Below are 26573 nucleotides of genomic sequence, written 5' to 3' on the forward strand. Positions count from 1 at the left end.
TTATATCTGTAAAATTTTATTAATTGTAGGTATTAAATTTTAGAATATACTCATTTCATTTGACGAAAAATTTATGCAAAAATCATAAAGCGCAACGGTAGTATGGGTAAAATTATGTATTTAATTTCAACCTAATTCATCTCAGCGCCGCGCCGACGCGGCTGTCCACAGAGTACAATTCATTCACAACTTATGACGTGTTGCGCGATTTAATGCAGTCGCTGTGACGGTTTATTAAACCACTTCTCTAGTTGAATTATTTCACAAGGACACATTTTTATTATTATTTAAATAGTGTTGCGCGAATTTAACGTCGTTTTTTATACCACGTAGGTGGCAAATTAGCGTACGGCCCGCCTAATGGTAAGTCTTTAGACCACTGCCACTCCAGGGGCTGTTACTGCGCGTGCCCACCTTTTGAAAACGTGTACATTCCTTTTTTAAACCTCATACCTACTGTAGCCCCTCGAGAAAATCTTGGCAGGGAGCTCATTCCACAGTCGAAAAACATGATGAGAGCATTTCTACATGCTTTTATCATGGTAACTAGTGTAAAATATCCTGCTTCGAAAAATTGGGATAAATATTAAATTAAATAATACAGATCCCGTTAAATTGAAACCCCTTTTTTTTAAGTCGTTATAAACTTACTGTTGTCTGCGGGCCGGAGACGCAGAGGCTACGACGCAAGGCCGCTGGCGCAACGCCAGCCGCTAATCGCCACGCAGTTTATACATTCAATCGTCACTACCCTGCTTTCCAATTTATGAATAAATCGTACGCTCGGCTAAACTTCAAGACCGAGTAAGGAATATCGAGTTCTGACGCAGCACTAAAGTGCGAGACGTGGGTTAAGTTATTATTGGGCGGGACATTTTGCCAGGCAGAGTGATGGCAGGTGGACCAAAATGGTGACGGGTTGGTGGCTGCTTTCGGATGAAAAATGCGCCTGGCGAAAGATCACGGGGTACTTCTGGATGAGACTAGCCCTGGACCGGGATAAGAGGCGTATCTACACGAAGAGATGCTGGTTAAATCATGATGGGGAAGGTTAAAATTATGAAAGTAGCCTTCCTCTCAGCCTTCGTTCGCATAGAAGTAATTAAAAACTCTCAAAATTCTCATTTCAGGATCAAATTTTATAAAATTCTTCATTAGTGGAGTTCTAAAACATTTGAAGAATATGTACCATATTTAAAGGTTCTATCTTTAATAGTTTAAAGATGACGATAGAATATTCCGGGCAGGGCCGTCTAAAGCCGACCACTGACTAACAGGCCGCCGGACGATATCGGCCTGTCAGTTAGAACAAAAATTGGACAGTTCCGAACAACTGACAGGCCGATACTGTCCGGCGGACTGTTAATCAGTGGGCCCCTTTAAACTATGCTGCGGCCCTTGGGCACATAAGAATTTGGGGCCCTTTTGGAAAGTAAAGAAAGCAAATTAAACTAACATTTTTCTACTATGATCTTCTATTTATTATGAGTAATCAAATATACTGTTACTGTCTGTCCTTCGGGGCCCCTGAGGTTGGGGGCCCTGGGCACGGGCCCCGTGTGCCCTTACGGTAAAGACGGTACTGATTCCGGGTCTGAGCCGAGACGTCCGACACTTTGTTTTCATTACGTGATTGCTGAGGTTCAAGTTGGGCAGATCAAGTCCGTTCTACCCTAAACACCCAACTGCACGTCGCGCTTCACGATGCCAAAAGCAGGGACAGATGGCGGGACACCGTCATAGATAAGCTGCTGGTTCCTCGGGGATTTCACAACCATCACCAATGAGGAACACGACGCGAGGAGAGGGGAGGTTCAAAAGTGGCTCATTGAGGGCTGAGATCAGCTATGCGATATCCATTGCCTAAATAACGGGATTGTATATAAACAAAAATAAAATAAAAATGCAGCTATTGCCTGCAGACTAGAATCTGCGTCTCCAGGCGGCGATGCACGTGCCAGGGCTATAACATACCAGAAACCACTTCGTTTTTCTATTTGCCTCTCTATCCATTGCATATTCGAGTGACAGAGAGGGAGAAGAAACTTTTGGTGGTTCGACTTCCTGGCGCAATGCCAGGCGCTAATCGCCATGGAGTTTATACTTTCAATCGCCACTACTCCGGCTTTGCAATCCATGAATAAATAACACGCCTTAAATCAAAATGGTTTAATATTAGAAGGGTTGAGTTGCTTGAGTTTTTAAACATATTATATTTGATATTCGCTCTTAGGAAAGATTTTTAAACAACTTTAACCTTTCTTATTCATTAGGCAACCTTTCGTCTATGTTTGATAAGGAACCTGACCAAATGTTTCAGTCACCTTTCTTCGAGAACGATGTTTTCTGCTCTATACGGCGCGACTGAGGCTCGGTCACTTACACAAATTGGTTTCATCTTTCAACGTATCCGGCCACTTGTTATTTATCAGACTGCAGCGGAGACGAAAAATGAGGATTATTTATGTTTGACTGTTATACATATGTGTCCATATTTGTAGGTTATTGAAACAAAATTGTGTCGAGAGTTATAAATAAATAACGTCCCGAAGTATAAATAGATACATAAGTATATAAAGTCCCGGCTCTATACCGATAACATTATCAAAGATATGTTTGCATAACAATAACAAAATATTTAACTACACAAAATTTGGGACTTGCAAACTATGTGTTACACCGGCCAACAGGTCGATTTGTAACAACAAAATTGGTTGTAGGATATTTATCAAAATGTATTCTTTATTCAGTTCAGTTTATTTTGAATTATGTATTCATTTAATTTAGGCTAATTATTTTTATAGAATAACTTTTCAACGAAATGTGAATGGAATACGTTTCAAAACCCAACCCGTACTTAACGCTGTATATCCCGTTTCTTCATTCAGAGACCTTTCTAAGCCTTGATTATACACAGACGGGGATGTTATATAGGTCGACCATTAACGCGATGTAATTTGTAAAGTTCACGGTCCGCAGTTTTCACGGTCGATACTCGTTTGACAGGTGGGCCAGGAGTTTATGTCGTACAATAATTTTATTGATAATATCTAAGTAAGTAGTGAGATGGGAGTAAGGGTTGCTGCGGGGCGCGGGGCAGCGCGCGTGCGTGCCGAGAGACGAGATTGGGGTTACCAGGAGAGGTGAGGGTTTTTGGGATTTTTTGGTAGATGCGTAAATATTGGGAATATGAGGGCGTCAAGTGTATCAAAAATTTAACTTTTAACCATTTATAATGCGTCAGGATGTCAGAAATTATGCAATATTGAACTGATTTTGAAACATAATTCAATTGTGAGAAATATTTCCCTCTACCTTATAAAAACGCTTAAACAATGCTTTAATTAAGTTACAAAATTTACTTAGTAAGTACTAGCTTTTGCCCACGGGTTCAATCTATCTCCTTACCAAATATCATCTAACAAGAGGTAACCGACAGACAGAGTTAATTTCGTATGTTTTCCAGGGGGCCTATGAAACATGACAATCGTTCATAGAAAACGCCAATCGAAACTCAAATAATGTATGGACGTGACTTTTCGTAGCATCTGTCATTCCGATCCATTTCTTTTTCGTTTGGCATTTGTCGATGTGCGATTGTCACCTTGGCTAGTCCTCCAGGACGGTTTTAACTCAAATAATGAAAGCAGCGTTTTGTAGTCCGCTGGCAACACCGTCGCGACGGGCGCGGCGGCCGCGGGAGCGGGCAGTCAGTACGGCCGCTCCGCCGAGCCAGCGCCGAACGCGCGATGCCCGCCCGCGCGCTCCCGTGTTGTGCTTTATGATGTGATGCCCCGTGACCGCCACAAGTGGGCGGGACGCTCTCAGGTGAGACCATCACCCGGTGATGAGCGAGGCTCTAGAGAGTCTAGAGAACCGCAGCCGTAAGTCCTGCCGCTCGCGATCGCGTGTCTTATGCGAACGAAATCGAATCTCAACTGACGTTACGCGGTGTTGATAAAGATCTTGGTCCAGGACCGCTACATCATGATATATCGCCCCCGTTTCGTTCTGGAAAAACAAATGAACTCGAACTTGAGTCTTTACGTGCATGTAAAAATTGAACTTATCATCTACTTAAATGCACGCAATTCGTTGTTGGTTACGATCTCAGTTGGAAACCCGTTATAGATGCGTTACTTACCACAATACCTTTGCTTGTTATAATAACAAATGATACTATACACTATACTGTCTTTACGTACTGATATACCTACATTCAAACGATTGCCAAAAATATCGGTTTAGCAATCATGCCGACGTGGCGTCAACTCTCTACGAGATCGTTCTCGTAAAATCTCTTTGGGACGAATGAGGTAGATTCCCAACTCTACTTGACTTGTATAGGTACAAACTAGATCTTGGTGATGATCTCAGTTCAAAAAAAATAGTTTTGCTATATCCCAATACGAATACAGTCTTGTAGAATCCTAAACGGAAAAGCAAATGTAACTCTATGAAGTGATTAGTAGAGCCCATCGCTTAGACCTCGGTCCCTTCACGAGATTACCTTCATAGTGTCTGATACCTTTTAAAAGTGTTTGGCCCAACTATTAATGTGATAATAAATAATAACATAGACGTGATAAATACATTTATCGAAATCCTGCAATAGACATGGTTTTCAAATAAGCTTACTCGCCGGTATCTCAAAAACTCATGCGATATCAATTTAAACTACGAAACCAATCTTTCACAAACTTAAAGCATTCTGCTGGTTCTCTAAGCATCATGGATACTAATGCAAAATTTTATTTGAATCATTTGCAAAACGCAAAACATAGACGTAAACGTAAAACGTAAAAAATAGGCTTATAATTTTTTGGCGACATTTTTCTTGTTAGATTTGGATAAAATGTGGCTGTTTTTAAGAGCTCCTCATTCTGGATGGAATAGACATGAAATGCCAATATGGGAAAAAAAGCAGGTAAATTTCCGTTGAATTACGAAAACCCTACACGTTTTCGTAACTCAGAGCGTAAGATTTTTTAGGACATACTTACTCAGAAATTACGCTTAGTATGTCAGAACTAGGGAACTCTATCTATTCAACAAATTTTATCGAAATCTGACGGAAAAAGAACGATAACAAAACAGAAATCCGCCCAAAACGCGTAGAAAAAAGTTGATGACGAATAAAATATTACCAGAGCTTTGATAAGCGACGGTAAAATGTTCTAGTAATTGTAATGTACCTCTTATTACCACAAAAGTGGACTTGGAAAACCGCTCGGTTGATTGTAAGTTAACACGCATAGGTACTTTAAACTGATCAAATTGTAACCTTAAGTTCAAGTCTAGCAAGATGTAATAAAGAAAGAATACGAGATGCGGCGTGTACAACTTGACTATAGTAGTAAGTACTTACAGATTGATATCATGTTTTTGGTCAGGAAAATCCGATGGAATTGCAAATTCCTTGAATTGCAAATTTGACTTGCGGCCTGATTCGAACTGTAAGAGACGTCAAAAATTTGCTAAAGACACGACACGGATCGGATATGTCAGTGTCAAAAGTGACGTCACTTTTGACACTGACATACCGTATCTTTAGCAAGTACGAATCAAACCGTTTGTTTTTAGTTACTCACTATTTTAATGTTTCCTTCAAATAGTTATGAATTGTTATGTTACTAGCTGGCAGTTCTTTCGATACTCATAGCTATAACTGTTTTATATCATCCCTCATTCCATTGTATTTTGAATCTTTATTTTTGACAAATCAAAATTGCATTTGTCTTGGCAAGTTTTGACGTGTGGGCAGTTATAGGTTTAATGGTTTTTCAGTTTCCCGTTTGATTTCTAGTTATTTCAGTTCACTTTTGCAGTGTCATCCTGTACAGTGGAATGTAGATGTTAGCTTAGTAATGTCGAATGTCGAACCATATTGACATCACACGTGTGTGTAATGAAAATTTATAACGTATACGGTTGAGTCGTGTTACCACGCAAATGCCTCGACTTGGGTCGGATCTCGGGTTCTCCGGGTGCGCACGTGTTCTTTAATTCAATAAACCGGACAAGTGCGAGTCGGACGCCCACCGAGGGTTCCGTACTTTTTAGTATATGTTGTTATAGCGGCAACAGAAATACATCATCTGTGAAAATTTCAACTGCCAGCTATCACGGTTCATGAGATACAGCCTGGTGACAGACGGACGGACGGACGGACAGCGGAGTCTTAGTAATAGGGTCCCGTTTTTACCCTGTGGGTACGGAACCCTAAAAATGGAATAGCATGATGGCTGATTTATTTATGAATGTGTAATAGGTATTACTTGTATAGACTATCCACAATCTGTTACCAACGAGTCCTGGGCTATTTTGGACATATTGCTCGAAGGCAGCCGGATAACCTGGAGAAACTGGTTGTTTGTGGAAAAGTGGATGGCAAGAGGCCGAGAGGACGGTCACCCACCCGTTGGTCCGATCAAGTAAGGAACATTACAGGACTTACTGTCACTACTGCCCTTAGACAAGCCGAAGACAGGGTGAAATGGAAGCAGCTCGTCGAGGCCTCGGTGAAGGCATTTCAAGACAGGCACGACCTTCAGTAATGAAGAAGACGAAGAAGAAGAGAAGTGTAATAGGTAATAACGAAAACTGTGGAAATATGACGATATTTTGTTACCTAATATTTAGTAACGGAATCAAAGGGCTTATTTTATAACTACCTAAATAGGGGCAGGCAAGTAATTCTCGAGTTACCAGCACAATTTTGATATTGATTTGTCTTAATTAAAATAACCTTTAGCAAACAAGAAACATAGTTAACTCAAATTTAAAAACCGGGCAAGTGCGAGTCGGACTCGCGCACGAAGGGTTCCGTACCATAATGCGAAAAACGGCAAAAAAAAAAACGGTCACGCATCCAAGTACTGACCCCGCCCGACGTTGCTTAACTTCGGTCAAAAATCACGTTTGTTGTATGGGAGCCCCACTTAAATCTTTATTTTATTCTGTTTTTAGTATTTGTTGTTATAGCCGCAACAGAAATACATCATCTGTGAAAATTTCAACGGTCTAGCTATCACGGTTCGTGAGATACAGCCTGGTGACAGACGGACGGACGGACGGACGGACGGACGGACAGCGGAGTCTTAGTAATAGGGTCCCGTTTTACCCTTTGGGTACGGAAAGGGTATTAATACTATGCATGTCGTACCTACACTGCATCTTCAAATAACATTTATATAAAAAAACCGGCCAAGTGCGAGTCGGACTCGCGTTTCTAGGGTTCCGTAACATAAGTCCGACTCACGCTTGACTGCACATTTCTAATAGGTTTTCCTGTCATCTATAGTTAAAGAACTATTTTGCGTATTTTTTTTTAAATTTTAGACCCAGAAGTTTCGGAGATAAAGGGGGGGGGGAATGGTCATTTATTGGCTATTTTCTTAAATAACTTCGAACCTATGTATTTTAAAATTATAAAAAAAAACATGTCCATCTTTGGGTCACTAATTTACATATGTGTACCACATTTCAACTTAATTGGTCCAGTAGTTTCCGAGAAAATAGGCTGTGACAGACAGACAGACGCACGAGTGATCCTATAAGGGTTCCGTTTTTTCCTTTTGAGGTACGGAACCCTAAAAATGGAATATAAACCGTCTGAAGACCAGAATCAAAGTGCCAGCAGATAATTGATCATGAAATTCAATAACTGCAATGGAGATCATAAGAATTAATTTTCCGTGAAAGCTGTAGAGAAGGCTAATTAGCGGCCATCAAAGAATAGAGAAAAGAAAAAAGTGAGCAAGGTCTGTAAATGCGATCCCATTGAGGTCAGGCTCGCCCTTTCCTTTCTGTTAGTTTCTAGTAAAAAGTAGGGAAGGCAATGCTCTAATAGATAGTTATTACGGTTATTGACGCATTAACAATTGTATAACATTATGATTTAAGTTTCATAAACAGATAAGTGTTATTAAGTGGAAATTAAAAACTGAAATTGAAATGATGATACAATAAAAACCCTAAATGATTTTGAAATTGTAATTTTTTTTAATTAAATAAAAGGCCCTAACTTACTCACTAATGTAAAATAAATTATATTACAACTAACTTAAATGCAATATCTCACAAACAAATTAGTGACTTAGGCACTTACTGATTTTTTAGGGTTCCGTACCCAAAGGGTAAAACGGGACCCTATTACTAAGACTCCGCTGTCCGTCCGTCCGTCCGTCTGTCACCAGCCTGTATCTCGTGATCTGCGATAGCTAGACACCTGAAATTTTCACAGACGATGTATTTCTGTTGCCGCTATAACAACAAATACTAAAAACAGAATAAAATAAAGATTTAAGTGGGGCTCCCATACAACAAACGTGTTTTTTTACCGAAGTTAAGCAACGTCGGGCGGGGTCAGTACTTGGATGGGTGATCGTTTTTATAGATAATGGCACGGAACCCTTCGTGTGCGAGTCCGACTCGCACTTGCCCGGTTTTTCCTTAATTTTAGTAGCAGCCATGTTATGACGTCACGCTGATTTGCCATGCATTGGGACTCACGAACGTCGCGTCAGAACTTAAACATTAATTTCTGAGTAACATTATGTTCTGCAGTCGGATTTATGTACAGAGGAGGTAAAAAAAAAACAACAATATCTTTTATAGTCTCAAACTGAGACACCACATGCTCTCAATAAGCCAGCGTGGCATATACGCAATAATGGCCTCGCACTCACGGTCTATTGCGTTCAAATAATGACTCACCATTGTATTACTTGTCGAGGCTCGTGTATCTGTTTGATGTAAGACGACCCGAGCCCTTGAAAAGCCCGCCAACCCGTCGCCTTCCAACTCGTGCCAAGAGGTCTTGTTCTGTTTATCTTCATTTTATCAAATTCTAATTTCAATTTGGGAGATTTAGTGCATCGCGCCCGTAACTATTTGGTTTTAGTTGTCAAAAGCTTGGCGGATGTACGTAAAGGCCTACTCCTACTGCTGGTCACAGGTAGTCGTCAAATGAAATACGTTTATGGCTAATAATTCATTTTTAGGGTTCCGTACCCAAAAGGTAAAACGGGACCCTATTACTAAGACTTCGCTGTCCGTCCGTCCGTCCGTCTGTCTGTCACAGTTAAAATTTTCACAGATGATGTATTTCTGTTGCCGCTATAACAACAAATATTAAAAACAGAATAAAATAAAGATTTAAATGGGGCTCCCATACAACAAACGTGATTTTTGACCAAAGTTAAGCAACGTCGGGCGTGGTCAGTACTTGGATGGGTGACCGTATTTTTTTCCGTTTTTTTTTTCATTATGGTACGGAACCCTTCGTGCGCGAGTCCGACTCGCACTTGCCCGGTTTTTATTGTTACAAGCTTTTATAACTGTATTTTTCTTCCCACAGGCAACTATAATACTCATCGAGACAATTTTTATGACCCCAAACACAATTAAATAGTTTGCGTTGTTTTATCACAGACTTCCCATAGTCACCTCCTGTCTCCATCATCAGATTAGTTCCATATCATCATAATATTCATCCGTTTTTAGGGTTCCGTACCCAAAAGGTAAAACGGGACCCTAAAATTACTAAGACTCCGCTGTCCGTCCGTCCGTCCGTCCGTCTGTCACCAGGCTGTATCTCACGAACCGTGATAGCTAGACAGTTGAAATTTTCACAGATGATGTATTTCTGTTGCCGCTATAACAACAAATAACTACCTAAAAACTACTAACTAAAAACAGAATAAAATAAAGATTTAAGTGGGGCTCCCGTACAACAAACGTGATTTTTGACCGAAGTTAAGCAACGTCGGGCGGGGTCAGTACTTGGATGGGTGACCGTTTTTTTTGCCGTTTTTTGCATTATGGTACGGAACCCTTGGTGCGCGAGTCCGACTCGCACTTGCCCGGTTTTTTAATATTATATGAACATTTTTAGGGTTCCGTAACTCAAAAGGAAAAAACGGAACCCTTATAGGATCACTCGTGCGTCTGTCTGTCCGTCTGTCACAGCCTATTTGCTCAAAAACTACTAGACCAATTAAGTTGAAATTTGGTACACATATGGAAGTCTGTGACCCAAAGACGGAAATGTAATAAAAACAAATAAATTTTAAGCATAGGGGGCACTTTTAGGGGGAATATGAGAAAATTAAAAAACAAAGTTTTTCAAACCATATCGTGTTACATATTAAATGAAAGGGCTTAATTTGAGGATCTCAAATATATTTTTTCTATAATATTATATGAAATAGTTTAGAAGTTATTTAAGAAAATAGGCAAAAAGCGACCATTCCCTCCCCCCCCCTTAACTCCGTTACTACTGAGTCTAAAATTTTGAAAAAAATACACATAATAGTTCTTCACCTCTAGATGACAGGAAAACCTATTAGAAATCTACAGTCAAGCGTGAGTCGGACTTAAGAAAAAAAACGCGGTTGGGCTGTTTTAGGGACACAGCTGTAATGGTTTACGTGAAACGTGGTGTAACGTCGTGAAACAGCTTTTGCGAAGGCCGAAGGCCGAGCTACGCGTAGGGCCGAAGGCCCGAAGCGTCCCCCAGAGACTTTTTGAAACGCACGGCCGAAGGCCGAGTTGCGGGAGGTTAGTGTTCAAACACAAAACAATTATAGTACAAGTGTCTGAATGCAAAGGTCGAAGGCCCTGAAGGCCCTGAATACCTATAGATTACTGGAAAAACATATAAGAAGTCTGCAATTAAGCGTGAGCCGGACTTAAGAATAAGAATTGCGGATAAGCTCTATCAGGGCCACAACCGCAATTGTTTACGTGAAACGTAGTGTGGACAGCTAGTGCGAAAGTCGAAGGCCAAGCTCTGCGTTGAGCCAAAGGCCTGAAGCATCCGAGAGAGGTGCACCTCCACGTAAGGTCGAAGGATGAGCTGTAGGAGGTTAGGGCTCAAACAGAACCAATAATAATAACAAATAATTGGTTTAAGTACGAGTAGCTAAATGAGAAGGCTGAACTGCCGTATATCAGAGGCTCTACCGCGAACACCGAAGTTCGCAAATTGCGGAGATTTCTCCATATGAAAATGAAATCATAATTAGTGTGACAGAGACAAATGCCAGCAATTTGCGAACTTCAATTTTCGCGGTTATAGCCCTGTTATCTTGAAATAACAGAGATCCGCCTAACCAATGCAAAAAAATATAGGCACTATGCTTAACACAATACTTGAACAAAACTAAAAAAAAATATTGCGTAACTATATTCTGATACATATTTATAGATTATTAACTATAAGATATATTATACTAACTCACATTTATAGACGGGTCTAACGCAAAATTTATTCAAAAATGTATTTATTTATATGTGTTCAAAACGCGGAAGTTTTAAATATTATATCCTCTGATAGCTCAGTTAAAAAACACGGAAAAGCCGGGGCGTGCCCCTAGCCAGCCGTGTGTGGAACAATTGAATGAACAGTTGAATGTACTTAAGAACTTCGCCTTGCTCGCTCGTTCGAAAATGTGTGCAGTACGGAACCCTTGGGACGCGAGTTCGACTCGCACTTGACCGGTTTTTATTTGTAAATTGTCTTTATGCCCCGCTGCTGCCAAACTATGCGCTATATCACCACCGTAACAACATAGTATTATAGTCTAACAAAAAAAAAACCGGGCAAGTGCGAGTCGGACTCGCGCACGAAGGGTTCCGTACCATAATGTAAAAAACGGCAAAAAAAAAACGGTCACCCATCCAAGTACTGACCCCGCCCGACGTTGCTTAACTTTCGGTCAAAAATCACGTTTGTTGTATGGGAGCCCCACTTAATTTTTTATTTTATTCTGTTTTTAGTATTTGTTGTTATAGCGGCAACAGAAATACATCATCTGTGAAAATTTCAACTGCCTAGCTATCACGGTTCATGAGATACAGCCTGGTGACAGACGGACGGACGGACAGACGGACGGACAGCGGAGTCTTAGTAATAGGGTCCCGTTTTTACCCTTTGGGTACAGAACCCTAAAAAGAGTAGAAATTAATTAATCAGTGGCAATACTGTAGTGTCGTCCCTTAGAAATCAATCTTTATAAGAAAACGGGACGACACTACAGTATTGCCACTTTTTAGGGTTCCGTACCCAAAAGGTAAAACGGGACCCTATTACTAAGACTTCGCTCTCCGTCCGTCCGTCCGTCCGTCTGTCTGTCACCAGGCTGTATCTCACGAACCGTGATAGATGATGTATTTCTGTTGCCGCTATAACAACAAATACTAAAAACAGAATAAAATAAAGATTTAAATGGGGCTCCCATACAACAAACGTGATTTTTGACCAAAGTTAAGCAACGTCGGGCGTGGTCAGTACTTGGACGGGTGACCGTTTTTTTTTTTGCATTTTTTTTTCCGTTTTTTTTTTTCATTATGGTACGGAACCCTTCGTGTGCGAGTCTGACTCGCACTTGCCCGGTTTTTTAATTTCTACTATTTCTTGTCAGACTTTACTTTATAGTACAGTAGAATCCATTCAATTCAAATTTTATACACGTTCCGATTCCTGGAGCGATGCTACTCGTGACCGAACTTGGGAAAATATAGGACAAATTCAACAGATATGTATACTGATGTAATCAGTGGATCAGGTATTTTAATCTACAGATATTTATCTAAGTACAGTCACCTGCAATAATATGTTACACAACGAAGGCCGCAAAAATATCTGACATGATGTTATTTGTAGAGTCATAAAAGCGTGTCACATATTTTTGAGGCATATGTGACATACAGGTGACTGTACCAAGTCGTGGATGTCGAATATTAAACTATTGTCATTTTTTGACAGAAACGTCGTGGATTTGTTGTACGCCCAGTCCTAAAATCGCTATATAAGCGAAATTAACCATGTTTCCATGTCAGGTTTATATTCGCTAGCTTATAACAATGATTTTTTAAGTATCCTTAGGATTCATTCAGCCTCATCCAGCGATCTTCGTACGCCGTGTCGCATTCGGGAATAAATTTCGTAGTTTAGGCACCGGACTGTGGCGGCAATTTAGATTCAATACGAAACACATTTCGTTCCAGTTCGTATTTGATCGTTATTTAAGGACTATAAAACTTGAATATAGCGTTATATTTTAATATTCCTTGAATCGAATATTGTATGATATTCTTTCTTGCGAGGTTTAACAATTTGAATGCATTTTAGAGCCCGTCTAAGCTGTGTGCCAAGTTGAACAGAACAAAGTGAGGAAGTGTCGTTATAAACGTCATACTTTCATAGCAATTTGATATTAATTATGACGTTTCCACACTTTGTCATTGAATTGAATTGAATTGAATTGCAAAGTTATCTTGGTCCAGTTCGATCAACCCTCCCAGCCTAGTCGGTATCGGTAGTGACCCTGCCTACGAAGCAGGAGGTCCTGGGTTCCAATCCCGGTAAGGCCATTTTTTGTGAGTTAATCACAGTATATTTGTTCCTGAGTTATGGATGTTATCTGTGTCTAAGTATATATTTATCTATCTCTATCTACCCATTGTACAATCTTTGCTTAGTTTGGGGCTAGGTCGATCCATGAAGATTGTCCCAAAATATACATAGTTTAAGTACCAATTTTTTTCATAAAACAAATGTATATTTCGCGATGTGACGCAACGTTTCTACGTTTTTGATACCGTTATAAAACTTCGAAACTTCTAGCTGATAAGATCACGTGATATTGCACGTAAAGTTAAAAATACGAACGAATTTCTTTACGAACATATATTGAAATATACTAGATTGCTGAGAAACCTGTAAAGTTTATAAACGTGAATAACATTGCCCGCATTTCTTGATAAAGTTAAATCAAACAATGTTGCCGGAAATGTCGCAGCCGAAACTTGGCGACAGCCGACAAGGGCCTCGGTTAACTTTATTACTTTACCTACTTGAAGACACTTAACTAATTAGACAAGGGGTCTTTAATGAAAGTAATCATCGACGAACCTTTTTGCGCGGACAAAGTGGATGACATTACAAACATTATTATTAATTGGGCACCTACATTTCCTTTATTATATTTGAACAGTACAGTAAATTAAAAAATATTAAAACTACACGAAAGCAGGAACGTAGTTGACATTTACCCACCGAGTTTGAATGATCATAATGTACAGTCATCAGATATATCGGAGCGGCCAAGGTTCTCACAAATATCTGAGTATCTAAATACGCCTCTATTGTCAGGGCGGTAAGTGCGTGTTCAGATTTTTTCGAGCACTGTACCTAAATCCGCTAAGAAATGTCATGAGTTGCATGAATAACTTAATAAAATTTTATCCTCTGTACCATTAATACAATGCAATTTATACAAAAACATATTAGGTAAAATCAACTAACTTGAGATTAATTAAAAGTCCTTAATTACGCTCAAATATGTATACATCTATTATTGCAATTAACCATAAAATCTTTGTAATTTGTTAGGGTGATGAAGGTGCTCTTTATAGAGCACCTTCATCACCAGCACCTTCATTACCTTATGGTAACTAAAATCAGCAATGTTCGGATAGTTACAGGAACCTAGATTTTGCTACAGGAAAATCACGAGCAACCACTTCTGCCAACATAATAAATAAATAAATGGATTATAATTTGAATTAGAAGTAGTATGTAAGTTAAAATAATTTGACCTAAAATAGTTAATAATTATGTTCTGTAAATGTTTTAATGTATGAAATAATAATGTGTGCTGTAACAGATGTAATGTGTTGACGTGAAAAATACTTATATTTTATCAATAAAAGTTCTGATTCTGATTCTGATTCTGATTCTAGGTATGCAAATGTTCGACTAAATATTACACAACACCGAATATGAAATGTCAAATGTTAACAACCAAGACAGAGTTCAAGGTCACATACACAGTCAACCGACTTCTATCGACTATTGGATAATTATTTCACCATGTTGTTGCTAAAACCCCGGCTTTTATATTTTTATCCCATTTTAACTTAAAGATTTGGAAAATAAATAAAAGAAAGGAAGGTCTTTCTTTGCCAATTCTAGGGGTTACGTGTGCCAGGTATGAAAGTCCCGACTTTTACACAATAACAAGAAAATCCAGGCACTACTTCAGTAGTTTATTTTCAGTTTCTATAAATTGCACTTGCATCGGCGAACCCTCTCGGTATCATGGTGCAACGTGAGAAGGTCTAGCAAGATAAAATGAGAAGCGTCTAGGGCTAGGCAATATCGTGTAATTCTAGAGATATAATATACTTAGACCAATGTAGAAGGAAACCAAACAGGGTTGTTCGAAGTCCAACAATCTCTATCAGAATCAGATCAGATCTCTATCAGATATCTGGCCAAATCCGCACAACACTGGACACTAAGCTACACGGTGCAGCTAATGATGTCAATCTGAAATAAATGATGGGACATCGACAGGCAGAAGATAACGCTATCTCAGAGGGAAATCAAAATTAGAGATGCCACGAATATTTGGCAACGATTCGGTAGTCGACCTATTCGGCCACTTTGCCGGATATTCGGTATTCGGCCCAATGTTACCTACTATTTGGCCGAATACCGAATATCTGTTGCACCTACCTAAAAAGAAAAATTACACAAAAATATAACCAAAAACTAGGTATATTTAATATTTAAAATGTATTCTTGGTAAATAGTTAAATACGAAGGAGCATTTGTTGATTACAAAATATTTTATTTTTATCATGTGTCTGATTTGATTGACTCTAACTACATTCATTAATTCCGTTCAATATAAAAATATATCTTAGCAAACGCTGTGCTTTGTTGGCGAACAGATTTCATGATAATTGTGACTCAAAATGTTCGCATGTCATGCCGAATATTCGGTATTCGGCCGAGAGAGGGGCCGAATATTCGGTATTCGGTATTCGGCCAAATTCACTATTCGGGGCATCTCTAATCAAAACCCTCATCAATGAGGATAAAGACGCGAGGCAAAAAGAGGACACACTGTATAATATCGGGCGTTTTCCAATTTGTAAGGATTTCGTTTTCAAGCCGGAAACATGCTTGGATTCTTAACTCAGGTTAAGGATGACTCACGTTAGACCGGGCCGTGTCCGGGCCGGAGCTTCCGGCGCTTACTTTTCTTAGACATGACAGGCGATCACGTGATGCTTTCCATAGAAAACGATGCGCCGGAAGCTCCGGCCCGGACACGGCCCGGTCTAACGTGAGTCATCCTTTATAAGTATGACCGGGCGACATAAGTGAAGAAGCAATCAGAAATGCTATTAATAGAATACATGCCAACCACATGCCAACCCTAGGATCGAATTCTAAGACGGTCACGTCACTTGGCACGAATATCGCAGAATCGGCCTGTCATAAAATCGCAGCGGAAAACTTTACGGCGCCTGCAGCTCAGCGGAACAGTAGAATGGGCTTATAATTTAAATGAGGGACAATAAATAGCGTGTATGCATACGGGGGCGTCTTGAGACGAAAGGGCGTAAGTGAGTGGTTGACAGTGTGTGGGTGAGGCGTTTTTGAGGTGGGGTGTTGTGGTGGTGCGGAGGCGGGTAATCCTCGCCGCTTCCGCCCGCGTTAAGTCATCGTGGCGCCAGCGGAGAGTGCCGTGTAATACGCCTGTGGAGTCGGGTGGGGTCCAAGTGCGCTTTGATGTTATATCTGTGCACTTTTTACTTAGGGAACAAATTAAATTATTTTATTGTGGCTTTTAAGTAGTTTCACTATTTATAAATTATAGACTGAAATAGATGTGATATACTTTTAAGAAAACCTGAACCTTCTGTACCAGTACTATTATTTATTATGTGTCCATACTACTAATTTTGTGAATAATCATAATGCTTTTATACTGCGTAAACTGTGTCATCTTTCTCCGGCGCACGTTTCATTTGGCTCCGCGTTACTTTTGGCATACATTCAAATATTCATACTAAAACTACGAACAATATCAATAAATTAGAAAACATTCAATTCAAAAATTTATAGCGAAAAGCGCCATAAAGATTGACGATTTCTATTTTGAATTTGTTATCGTCGTATGTGCAAATGCGTAAAACTAACTTACCTATTTAATTACACAAACGGGTCTACCGCGATATAATTTCATTGTTTTTACCTTTAATTCCGACGTTTCAGCTGAGTTGCACCAGCTGTGGTCACGGAAAGACTGACGTCCCAACAAATGTCAACGGAGATATTAATAAAACACCACTAAACTACCCGAAATTAGTTTATAAAAATGTTCGGGGTAGACAAAGAAATTGCAGCTACCCGTTAAAGTTTAATGTTTATTGTCCACGGCACGACACGCAACACTCACAGTATCCGTACACTGGTCCGAAGATATATCCGCTGGTTTCAACATTTGAATCACTGGTCCCCAAGTAGACGATAATTTGTACCCGTCCTCACGATTGAAATTTTTAGGGTGTTTTTAAAGCAGCGTTTAACTAGCTTAATTACCTATACCTCTCGCGTCGGTACACAATATTTACATCTACACGTGCATTGCTACTCAGAGTTAAGGTCTCTCATATACAGGGTTGAACATTTCTAGAGACTGAGCTGAAAGGATAGAGTTATTTAAGTGATCTACAATCGAGTTATTATACCTAATCGTATAGCTGGATTAAAAAGTAAAACAAAATCATTAAAATGAAATATTTTCATATCAGTCAGTGACAACCCTGCCACTACAAAGTTTTAAATTGACACATGTAAGGGGTCATCCATTAATTACATCATACGTTTAGGGGGGGGGGGGGGGGAGGGGGTCAAGAAAATGTGACATGTTGTGACAAGGGGGAGGGGGAGTCAGAAACTATGTGACGTCACTTTAACTTATTTAACTTTAACAAGTTTATGGAACGATAATCGTTTGTATTTCTTTAATTTTCTTTCCTATGCAGTTTACTAATTTCTCTTGTCAAAAATATTAATAATACTTAATTCGATTTGAAAAATGTAACGTCACACCCCTCCCGGTTTACGAAATGTGACCAAGTGTGACCAGGAGGGGGGGGGGGGGGGGGTTCAAAAAACTTAGAAATTCGTGTGACGTAATTTACATTGGATGCTCGGATCTACTTGCTAAGGTTGCATGCATCTACATGCAGATTTTTGCACTAATGTTTGCACAAAAGGTTAGAAATATAAACGTAATTAAGAAGTGAAAAATAAAGTACGTATATAGCCTAAACAATTCCCCGTTTGCATAAAAGTCCCTCGTTCTGTTCCACCCGATATATATCCAGTTCATTCACGACTGCTTTGATACCTAAATAATCTGCAACATTATTGCAAGTGGCGTACCGTGTACCATGTCCAACACTTCCTCGCCCACGTGGCGTGGCGTGTTATCGCCAAATCGCATTTGCATCAAATTGCATTACTTCCAGCCGCCGCAGTTCGTTATGCGCGGTTTCCACACCTAACTCTCAAACGACTCATAAATGTTAGCAAAAAATAGTACTTACGCCGTTTTGTTGATAATTTAAAACGCCGTATGGTGTTTCAGAGGTTTATTTATACAACCCTTTAACGAGGAGCTGTTTTTATTACCAGCTTCGTTACTCGGTGCGTCAATTTTATTGAAATTGACAGTCTGGTTTGGGACTAAAATTAACATGTTTTTATTGGTTGGTTGGTGTGGCGGCGTATTTTTAGACACGTGTTAAATTTGGCAATGAAGATTATTATAAATAGGTACTTGTAAGTTATACGAGTACCTACGTAAGCAATAAGTGTCCATTAAAGTAATTCTTATTGTATTAAATTAGTAAAAAGGTAAAGTATTAAAAGTATTATTACACAGAAGTTCAAGAAATGATATTTAATTCCGAAAAATTGGGCATTAATTCAAGAAACGTTCTAAAATTATGTATTGAATAAATAAATAAATAAATATTGGGGACATCTTACACAGATCTACCTAGCCCCAAACTAAGCAAAGCTTGTACTATAGGTGCTAGGCGACTACATACATACTTATATAGATAAATACATACTTATATACATAGAAAACACCCATGACTCATACCTTATTATACCTTATATATTATTTGCCATTAGAGATTTTTTCAAATCTTTGAATAATAAACGAGTAAATATATTATGTTATCTCGACATCTTTACGGTTACCCGATGCTAATGCTAATGGCAAATGTACGCTATTAGAAATTAAACATTTTCAATTGTACATACTAATATGGCAAAAGTTTAATATAATTACATTTAACCGACATCGGCGCAATAAAAAACATGTATTTTCAATTAATATCCTTTCCTCTGTGGCTTGTGAATTCTAGAATTGCTCAACAACAGATACCCGAGAGGATATCTACATTAGGAATTATCTATACAAAGAGCACCACGTTCATATTGACAGTATAAAACAAACAATTTGTTTTATACTGTCAATATGTAAGACTAAAACATAAATAAAGTAAGGCTAAAGCAGAGAAAAACTAAAACAAATGAAAACTTTTCCTGCCTCTAAAGAACAAAACAAAAAGTAAATCCAATATACAGGCCTATTCGGATTTCGAGATAATCACAAGATCTTGAGACGATTTAGAGATCAACTAGATCTACATTAGATATCGACTAGATGTGACTTGGATATCATAATATCATAAGTCATAACTTGTCGAAATCGTTCAAGAGGACCTCCAGAATCGCGGAAACGTCAAATTTGACATATCTATCTTACAAATGTGACGTTCCACGGGAAAAGGTACCTTATGAGGGTTTCTAGTTTCGGAGATATTAAATGTTTTGTAAAGAGGTGAAAAAATGCTCAATTTTTTTTTATTGTGTGATCTGAAACCTTAATGCGTAACGTTTGTTTACCTGTTTTTATTTTTGTTATAAGTTAGTTATAAGCCTAGTAATGTCGTCTCAGAGTTTAGTAGAAAAGGTACCTTATGGAAAAAAGATTGAAAATTCCCAAAAAAACTAGTCAATACGGGAAAAGAAGTTTGGTAGAGAACTGTATTAGCATTCTGCAAAACTAATTTGATAATTTCAGTTCTGGTTGGGGCGCCTCGCAAATATTATAACCGTACATAGACCGACATCACAAATCCAAGTAGACTGCTATTATACCAAAGTTACTCTCGTCAAGTCTTTCTTAACTAGAATAATCTTCATTTGGTTTGGTCGCATGCAGTAAATCAGCCATTGGTTTGCTGAAAAATGCCAATACCCGACGCATTACCTTATGGAATATCTGAGGTCATTGAACCTCAATGCCGCTTATCTTCAATAGCAACCGAAATATATTATTGATAAGAAATAGACGATTTATACCATCTTAACCCCAAAATATTATTAGTTTATCCTAACTGTTCCATCATCATCATGCCTCATCATGTAACTTGACCACAAGGTACCTTTTCATTACATACAAATTATTGGTCTTTTTTAAGATTATTATGACGAAGAACTAATTAAATTGGGGGCAGTTTAATGTAAATTAATATTTTCTATTCATAAAAGATAAACTATAATATGATTGATATTTTGTAGTGATGTATTATTAGATTTATTTCCATAAGGTACCTTTTCGTAAATGTATGGAGCAAATACTGTTATTGTTATGTAAGTTTAAAGTGGCATAAGGGGTTAAATATAGTATTTAGTTGGGGTTTTAGGATTTATTTCATTTGAATGACAGAATTTCTTTCATATGTGCTCAGAAAAATTGATTGTGTGTCACATTAAAAGTAAAAATATTCAATTTTGTGATTTTATATGAAAAAGTCAGAAAATACATTTTCACCTCTAAATCGGTATTGTTTTTTGCTTAAACTGTCTGTCAGTGTCGTTTTCTAATAGATAAAATTTAAATCTTGAGAGCTCATTGCAATCAATCGTGAAAATGAAATAAAACTTTATTTTTAAGAGATTGGTTAGTATACACATAAATCAGTCGATATCAAAAGTTTCTATTTGCATTACAGAACAAGTCGCAATATTTTTTTAATCTCAGATATATAAGGCATTATTATTTGTAGTCAACTATGTAACTTACTTCAGGAACATAGTTTTTTAGGCGGCTAAACTTAAAACTTCTTTATCGTAAAGTTGCTCATTTCACAACATTATTTTCAAAAAATCATATCTCTGTAACTACGCAACCTAGAAGGTTGATCTTTTGTGTTATCGATAGCTTATTTATTGTAGATTACTGGGGTATGCATAACTCCATACCCGCCATAAGGTACCTTTGACCGTGGGACGTCACAAATATCTTTAAATTATCCGTATCGTAACTTGTTGAAGTCTAGTAGAAATCTAATACATTTTCCGAATCGAGCCGATAGTCTTGAGCCTCACAACTTTCGTAGCAACACGGCTACGAAATGGCTGTGAGCTATGGCGTAGCAGGTGAACGATAACATCTACGAGCTACGAGCGTAGTCTAGCGTATTCTCTTTGCGCACACGCAAACTAGTATAAAATGAACTACAGATCATTAACAACTGTGGGTGATCGGGGAGCGCTTATACTGGTCTAAATAATCCCGTGTTTTACAAGCGATAGAATACCCCTGACCGACTTTAAAAGGATTGCTATTGGTCTCCAATAGTCTATAAAAATACTTTATTTTTAAACATACTTTATTTTATGACCACTGTAACTTTTAAATGGTTCTCATGGTCAAGTTAAGTAATTAACTGTAATGGATTACCGCATCGACATGTTTTATGAGGATATTACTTTATGAATAAATTATTTAAAAAGTAATGGGATTAATTAAACTATGATGATTAAGTTACCCTTTTTTTGTGCATTTACACGGGTTATATGTATACGCAGAAAACCATGATAATATTATTGACCGGAGCGTAGCGAAGGTCTACGTTTCGACTGGAGCATTTTGCTTTTGTATGTCCGGATGTTCTCCTCTACAGGTCGCAATTCTTAACCGAATCTCGTGAAATTTTGTGACTGGATTCTATGTCTAAATAATTTTTTTTTGTCCGTCCGGTTTTTTTTAATTTTTTTAAAATGGCCGAGTCGTGATAGCTCGCGCCTAAACAAATAGTGGTATCGGTACCATACGAGTGTTTTCTTTTTGAGATATGTTTATAGATTAAATGGCCAATAATTCAGAAAATTTATTTCGCTGGTTTCGGAGGTATTGAGATATTTAATTTTAACTAATTTTAATTTGAGAAGGAGTAGCTAAATTTCGTCAACCCATCTAAGAACTATTTGGCTCAGTTTGTAAACGTTCGCTTTTTCTGTTTGCACAGAGGGTCTGGGTTCGATCCCCAGTAATTGTATGCTGGGATATTATAACTTTTTGTATTTTTTTACACATAAATTTCGTATTGTTTTTTTTTAATTTACTATATTTAAAGCTCTTAGCACCATGTTATTTAAAGCTCTGCTCGCGAGGTCTACAGCTCACAGAGCCACTAGTATACTATTAGTAAGTACCCGGATCGTTAACTTTAATGTATAGTGTACAGAAGATACCTTTTTCTTAATGTTATCTACTAATGCTGTTAGTACATGTACATAATATTTACGCAGAAAATATAGTACATGATAGCAAACAGAATGTAATCAGTAATCACCCCATCACAAAGTAACAAAAGTACCTAATACCCATCTATCTATCAGCCGTTTCTAATTGGCGGTGCGACGTCTCGCCGTGTTGGTTTTAGACTCATTATTTAATTAATTAAGGGAGGTTTGTATATGGACGGCACCTGGCCCCAATTTCACCACGGTGACAGGTGCGACAATTGTAAAATCACTGTTGCTGACGTCACAGGCATCGATGGGCTACGGTTACCACTTACCATCGGGCGGGCCGTATTCCTGTTTGCCACCATCATTGTTTTATTAAAAAAAACTTTACTATATCGGAAAAAAACAGATATCTCTTTTGCGAAGTTTCTGACAATTGTCAAGATTTAGAAGAATTGTAGGTAATTCTTGATAGGTAATGAGTTATATGTCGGAATTTCGTGACAATTGTAGTGTTTCTTGTGACAATTGTCATAAACTTAGCAAGAGAAATATCTGTTTTTTTCCGATATAATAATTTTTTTTTAAATAAAACAATGATGGTGGCAAACAGGAATACGGCCCGCCCGATGGTAAGCGGCAACCGTAGCCCACGGATGCCTGTGACGTCAGCAACAGTGATGTTTTACAATTGTCGCACCTGTCACCGTGGTGAAATTGGAGCCTGCTCCACAGTGAGTACCTAGGTACACCTAGATATTTTACACAGATCATTCACTTGACTATAGGTATATTTAGGTATTTAAATAAAAGTAAACAAACAATTTGTACATTTTCGTGTAGTTATAACATTTATTGGTTAACCAACCAAATACAAAATCGCCTGCGTCAGTCACTGAACGACATGACTTTAACCTACATTAGTTATTTGATCATGTAATGTTTTCATCTACCCTCAACTGGCTTAAGGAGCCATTTGAGGGTAGATTTTGTTTACTTTTATTTAAATACCTAAAGATACAGAATATAGGTAGATGTAGCAAAAAGCTTAAAGCTTTGAGGTATAAATTATGGGTTGTTATCTATGAATGGAGTGAGTCAGCTACATTCATAAATAAATTAATGTAGGTACTTACAAACTTCGAAAAGAATGACCACAAAATGTTTAGGAATATGACAAGTTATCCATATAAAAATTAACTGTCATAGGAACCATAGTTCGACCCGAGAGGTATAGAGTTAGAAAAGTCTGCAGCGATTTTGATAGCCCACTTATTTTAAACGCCAAACTTCTATGAAATGATGACGTATAAATAACAATTGCACTGCGTGGGCTATCAAAATCGCTGCAGACTTTTCTTGGTCTAAATCTAGCTGCTTTTGACTCAGAGCATTTGCTTCATGTTTTTTTTGACTTACGTGTATACCTACTGATTTGAGAAGACTCGGCCTGATTCTAATTTTAATAAACTTAAAAAAATCGATCTGGTACGATAAATATGGATTAGATTTATCACTGTCAGTGTCAAAAGTGACGTTTTTGTTTGAAGAAATGTAACGTATCGCGATCTTATTTTTGATATTTATTGAAATTAGAATCAGGCCGTGTGTAAGCGATCAGAATAGACCTCTGTTTTGTTAGTCAACGCACGCCTCCCACGATATTACTTTCCTTCGGAAGTTTCGTGGGGGCTTCAATAAAGTCTTCATCTCGCTCATGCATGCACGTATATGAAACATGAGGAAGGAATAACAGACTTTATTAATTTATTAACGTATTCTTAGCTTCGAAGCCTGCCGACTTTAAAATGGAGGAAGTTTATTTTGTATTAGGTAACTTTGGTTAACAAAAAATCACGAATACGTGTCTTATATTTTCATTTATTTTCAGTTGTATATCTGTATGTACTCTGCATACCATAGCAGTACTTATATATTTTTAGCAGGTATAAAATAGGATATAGTCGACTCAAGGTATCTGAAGAGCAAAATTTTAAACAGAATTACCTATATTATATACAGGGTGTTTGGTACATCGTTTGCCAAATTAAAACGGCAGATATGTTGAGTCATTTGCTATCTTCTCATGCCTAGAAAAAAAAATTGGCCATGGTTTTTTTTTTATTACTGCGCAAGTAAAAATTTTTAATTTACGAACAACTGGCATAGAGCTGAAAAAAAAACTTGCGCTAAATTAAAAATTTCTAGGCCTAACAAGATAGCAAATGACTCACCCTATCTGCCGTTTTAATTTGGCAAACGATGTACCAAACATCCTGTACATATATTTTTTTATATTTTCAGAGTAATTGTGTTAAAAGTTAAAAAAAAACCGCGCGTTACGCGCGGCGCGCCATATCTTTTGTTTTCTTCTAATTTCCTGGCTTCATGTCCCCACTTAACACATTTCGCCAATCACAGAATTTGGTCAACGGAGCCAATTTGTTGCAAGCAAACATTTGCGGGAACGCGGGCTCCCATAATCCTTTAAGACGACTACTACAGGCCACGCAATCCGCAACACTCGGCATCCAGAGATAAAAGGGCTTATGTGTTTATACAGGGTAACTTAGGACTTTATCCTTTTGATTATTCTCCTCTTTTGACTAAATTTTGTGGTTTTTCACAAGTAGTTAATTATTTATGTTAAGAATTCGTAATAGTTTATATATTTTAAGAATGGTTTTATAATTTTTAAATTTAGATCTTTAAGTTTGATAGGTAGGTCAGTTATTAGGTTAAAGTTATTCATTAAATAAAGATACAGCCATCATAAAAATATAGTAGTTACATGAAACAATACATGTAATACCTATATAGCACAAATTATTGAATACCGTAATGATTATTCTGCAGACTGAAAATATCACATTTATAATCATGTAGTTAAAATTATTATATCCATACGTTTAGTTCAAAGTATAAAAGATGACTCACGTTAGACCGGGCCGTGTCCGGGCCGGAGCTGCCGGCGCTTACTTTTCTATGACATGACAGGCGATCACGTGATGCTTTCCATAGAAAACGATGCACCGGAAGCTACGGCATGGACACGGCCCGGTCTAACGTGAGTCATCCTTAATAGTGTTTTTATAATAGATATATACCAAATTGAAGAATCGCTACCGTAGCTGAAAAATGGATCACTTCTTACGTTTTCGTTTCCCCAATAACTTATGTTTGGCCACGTTCGCTTTATCACTCATAATATATATCATTCATTGCGTTTTACACGCTGATTTTGGTCACGTTCGCGATATCACTCTGTATACTCACATCACTACACCTTATAAAACAAAGTCCCCCGCCGCGTCTGTCTGTTTTTGTGTATGTATGTTCGCGATAAACTCAAAAACTACTGTACGGATTTTCATGCAGTTTTCACACATCAGTAGAATGATTCTGGAAGGTTTAGTGTATAATTTTTTACGGGTTTGTGTAACCCGTGCGAAGGTCGCTAGTAAAGACATAAGATATTTTGGAATAGAACTTAAGAAGACTTCACATGCAATTAACAGATCGGGCACAAGATTACCAAGCCTTAATGTTAAAGCACGTTAGCCGTTTCACCCTACACGTGTGTTAGTTAATGTGTTAGAGGGAGTTAGAGCATGGTTTTAGACGACCAGATTGGGTGCAAGATTAACTGCGTTAAGGCGTTATAGACGCTGCTAATTATTCCACAGACGGAATAAAGGATGATGTGGCACATAGAGCAAGCAAGGCACTCATTACCACAGAATATGATTTATGCTGTGACGTGTAAAATTATTATTTTATAAATAAATGAATTTAATTGAATTTAATATATATTCTATAGGAATGTATGTGAATATACATTATAATCCTAAATTAATAAAAATAAAACATCCCTAAACCTAATCATCATCTGAGACATTACAGCCGCGGGTGGGCCTTAGCCTGGTCAAGCAAGTCTCTCCAGTCCGATCTGTTTGTGGCCTTCCTTCTCCAACTTTTCACTCCTAAGGTCCTGATGTCCTGGTATACCCCATCCAACCACCTGAGCTTGGGCCTGCCTTTACCTCTGCGGCCCTCCGGTCGGCCTTCTAGTAGGCGCTTGGGTACTCTGGCCTCGTCCATTCGTATCACGTGCCCTGCCCATCGCAAGCGTCCGATCTTTATG

At 38.1% G+C, this 26573-nt stretch overlaps 1 protein-coding gene across 1 annotated transcript in view; it reads left to right on the forward strand.

Annotated features, from left to right (window-relative positions):
- The first annotated feature begins 3638 nt into the window (after positions 1 to 3638).
- LOC134793829 (blood vessel epicardial substance-A-like) overlaps positions 3639 to 26573 on the forward strand; it is a 75325-nt gene continuing 52390 nt past the window's right edge. The window contains exon 1 of the mRNA XM_063765528.1: positions 3639 to 3828. The gene's annotated coding sequence lies outside the window, so the exon portion shown is untranslated. The remainder of the gene's footprint in view (positions 3829 to 26573) is intronic.

The sequence above is a fragment of the Cydia splendana genome, chromosome 9, assembly GCF_910591565.1.
Source record: "Cydia splendana chromosome 9, ilCydSple1.2, whole genome shotgun sequence".
Lineage (NCBI taxonomy): Eukaryota > Metazoa > Arthropoda > Insecta > Lepidoptera > Tortricidae > Cydia > Cydia splendana.